This window comes from Bos indicus, chromosome X (assembly GCF_029378745.1).
Source record: "Bos indicus isolate NIAB-ARS_2022 breed Sahiwal x Tharparkar chromosome X, NIAB-ARS_B.indTharparkar_mat_pri_1.0, whole genome shotgun sequence".
Lineage (NCBI taxonomy): Eukaryota > Metazoa > Chordata > Mammalia > Artiodactyla > Bovidae > Bos > Bos indicus.
Genome location: NC_091789.1, coordinates 141,087,833 through 141,091,989, shown reverse-complemented (window position 1 = coordinate 141,091,989; position 4,157 = coordinate 141,087,833). Strand labels below are relative to the sequence as shown.

Genomic DNA, 4,157 nt, shown 5'->3' with positions numbered 1-4,157 from the left:
AGAAGCTATGGGAAGCTCTTGGCAGGGGGGGTGGTGGGGGTTCTGGTGAGAGAGGATGGTTATAGGGCTGGATGGTGGAAGGCAGGAGGGAGAGAAGGAGACGGACTTGACACATGGTCTGGAGTAGGACTTAGCACCTGACTGCACATAAGTGGGGAGGAAGGGCGAGTGGTCAGGAATGACATCCAGGTTTTCGACACTAATCATTCTGGACACTCCTGAAACAGGGGGAATGGATGAGAAGCAGGAAATGAGTTTTGGAGAGCTGACCAAGAGTTCAGTTTTGGATGTCCTAAGCTCAGTGAGACATCCCGATGGATAGGGCAGGAATTGACAAGGGATTAATCTCTAAAATATATAAACAGCTCATGTAGCTCAATATCAAGAATACAAACACCCCGTTCAAAAAGTGGGTGGAAGATCTAAGTAGACACTTCTTCAAAGAAGACACTCAGATGGCTAAAAAGCACATGAAAAGATGGTCAGTATCACTAATTATGAGAGAAATGCAAATCAAAACTACAATGAAGTATCACCTCACACCAGTCAGAATGGCCATCATCAAAAAGCCTACAAACAATAAGAGAGGGTATGGAGAAGAGCGAACCCTACTACACTGTCAGTGGGAACATAAACTGGTACAGCCACTATGGAGAACAGTATCAGTTCAGTTCAGTCGCTCAGTCGTGTCCGACCCTTTGTGACCCCATGAATCACAGCATGCCAGGCCTCCCTACCCATCAGCAACTCTCAGAGTTCACTCAGACTCATGTCCATCGAGTCAGTGATGCCATCCAGGCATCTCATCCTCTGTCGACCCCTTCTCCTCCTGCCCCCAATCCCTCCTAGCATCAGAGTCTTCTCCAATGAGTCAACTCTTCACATGAGGTATGGAGGTTCCTTAAAAAACTAAAAATAGAGCTACCATATGATCCAGCAATCCCACTCCTGGGCATGTATCTGGAGAAAATTATAATTCAGAAAGATACATGCACCCCTGTGTTCATTGCAGCACTATTTACAATAGCCAAGACATGGAAACAACCTAAATGGCCACCAATAAGGAAATGGATAAAGCAGATGTGGTACATATACACAGTGGAATATTATTCAGCTATAAAAATGAATGAAATAATGCCATCTGCCACAACATGGAGAGATTTGCAGATTGTTATACTGAGTGAAGTGTCAGAGACAGATAAACACCATATGGCATCACTTATATGTGGAGTCTAAAAAAGGGGGAGTGGTAAAAATAAACTTATATACAAAATAGCAATAGAGTCACAGATGTAGAAAATAAACTTGTGGCTACCAGGGGGTAAAGAGGGGGTAAGAGTTTTATAGTATCCAGCCTTACATTTAAGTCTTTAATCCATTTTGAGTTTATTTTTGTGTATGGTGTTAGGGGGTGTTCTTATTTCATTCGTTTACATGTATCTGTCCAGTTTTCCCAACCGTGTGTACTTTCTTTTTATTAATCTGTCTTTTGTTTCTTAAGTTATTTTTATTAGAAAAATTAACATTGTCTGTTTTCAGGTACACAATACTGATCTAGTACATCCCCAAGCCCCCGAGGAAGCCAGCTGTGCTTAACAACTCCCCCAGAGGAAACCCAGAAGACATGGCTGAGGAAGGCTTCTTATAGCACAAATTGTTTCCATGTCTTGGCTATTGTAAGTAGTGTTGCTATGAACTAGCATATATCTTTTAGAATTATATTTTTGTCCAGATACATGCCCAGGAGTGGGACTGCTGGATCATATGGCAACTCTATTTTTAGTTTTTTTGAGAAATCATTTGAAATTTCACGTGTGCGTCCCCAAGGCCTTTTGTGCTCCGTCTCAGAGGTCTGATGGCTTAGGAGAACTTGTGCACATGCTTGTTGGGGCCTGGAGCTTTCTCTGAAGATAAGCCCTAGACTCTGCCCATTTCCCTTCTGTGTCATGTCCTTGCTACCAACAGGCTGAAATGGGATTTCTGCTTTAAACCATGACCTTGGATCCCAATCTTGGCAGGACCTTTAAGAATATAAGGTGACTGAGGAATCTGAGCACATTGGGGGCTACCCATTATTAATCAGAGTGTGTGGGGTAATTCTTTGGAGAAAATTTAATAAGTACATACACGGGCTTCTCCAGTGGCTTAGTGGTAAAGAATTTGCTTGTAACACAGGAGAAGTAGGAAACCCAGATTTGATCCCTGGGTTGGGAAGATCCCCTAGAGGAGGGCATGGAAACCCACTCCAGGATTCTTGCCTGGAGCATCCCATGGGCAGAGGAGCCTCGTGGGCTACAGTCCATGGGGTCGCAGAGTCAGACACAACTGAGCGAGCATGCAGGAGTTGATGGCGCTACACAAATGCACTGATGTGCTCAGGGCAACAGAACTTTCTGGTGCTTTTTACTCTTCCTGTAGCATCCTCAGCTCACACTGACTTTCTAGTTGCAAGTGCCTTCATTTGTCATCTGTTGCCCACTCCCCTTTCCACAGGCCCAAATTAAGAGGATCCAAGTTCCCAGGGGGACAATGAATGATCCTGCTGAATCCGATATTTCTCATAGCACATTTCAGAGTGTGTGCTCTTCCAAGCACAGAGGCGAGCCTTTGTGAGAACCACGTTACATGTTCACGAGCTTTCTCTGAGGTTCTTGGGCAGCATCTAAGGGCTGATGTGCCCACTCTGAAAGCTGTGAAGGCTGGATGGATGATGATGTGTTTGTGCACATAAACCTAAATAACAAAACTCATTTAAAAGGTAAATAGAGCATCGAACCATACTAAGTCTTTAAAGCCTATTTTAGGTGCATGGAGTCAATATCACACAAGAATTAACAATATCCATCTATTTTGTGATTACAGCAGTTGATGGCAAGTAAGTCAAATCCTCAGCTGACCTTGCCAGTCTCAGGAGGTTGTGTGCTGCTACCATGCATTCGTCACAGTGGCAGAATCTCCTATACGCAGAAGTGCTAACTTACACAAAGTGACAAGTCTCAATGTGTCATATCTGAAAATTAAAAAAGCTTATCTTTTAGGACATAAAGTAGGTATTTGTACTCATTGTGCTTTCAGATGCCCCATTATAACCAAGATGGTTTTGCACAATCAAAATAATGTTACAGTGCTAGAAGCTTCAATAGCACATATACTAATACTCGAATAATACAGAGATTAGCATGGCCCCTGCACAAGGATGACACACAAATTTGGAGAAGTGTTCCATATTTCTTATAGTTTTGAGCATTAAAAATAATATTATGAATAGGATTCACAGAATATTTTTAAAGTTTACCAAAAAAAAAAAAAAAACCTTAAGATTACCTTCAACTTGCAATTTTTTATTTGCATTCTTGACTGCTTTAGGTATTAAAAAATAGGACTCTGCATGTGCTTCTATAGTGTGAGTTATTTGGTAGGTTGCTCTTTCTGGTAGAATTTCCCACCATTTTAAAGTAAAGGTACACATATTTCAACCCTGAAATTAGGTGCACTCAATTTTAACAAATTATTTTTGAGTTTAAAAAAATATGTGGTAGAAATTTTGATATAGTTAATGCAATCAATTAGTTTCATTAGGAGAAGACAGACTATTTTCAAGAATGATTAGTTCATGAAAGTATCCATCTATGTTGATAAGAAGAAAATAAAATGACAAGATGCATGTTACAGTGCCCCCAAAGATGCTTGGAAAACTAGTAAGTTATAGCAGATGATGTACATATTCATGAAGCTTTAATTTCATGCAGTTATGCATTTCTCACAAATCACTTTGGTTATGTGATCTTCACACTGAGGGATGTGTTTAGGTAAACCCACTGATTATTTCAGTTGTTAAACTACAATATTTTATAGCATTTACTCAGTGCATCCTGATTTCTTTGAGGTTTAAATGTTACCGTTTTTCCTGAAAACTAAAATGTCTCTCCTGGTATAAAGGACCTGTCAGCTCCTATTGTTAGAACTGAAACTGCCCTGAGATAGTCTTGAGTTTTAAGAACAGATTTTACTTTCACTGTCAGTTCAGTTCAGTTCAGTTCAGTCGCTCAGTCGTGTCCTACTCTTTGCAACCTCATGAATCACAGCACGCCAGGCCTCCCTGTCCATCACCAACTCCCAGAGTTCACTCAGACTCATGTCCAGCGAGTCAGTGATGC

The 4,157-nt window shown here is 41.1% G+C and overlaps 1 non-coding gene across 1 annotated transcript; it reads left to right on the top strand.

Annotated features, from left to right (window-relative positions):
• Positions 1-3,124: 3,124 nt before the first annotated feature.
• LOC139181761 (U6 spliceosomal RNA) lies at positions 3,125-3,232 on the top strand. The gene has a single exon (XR_011565504.1). It is a non-coding gene; the product is annotated as a U6 spliceosomal RNA (small nuclear RNA).
• Positions 3,233-4,157: the final 925 nt, after the last annotated feature.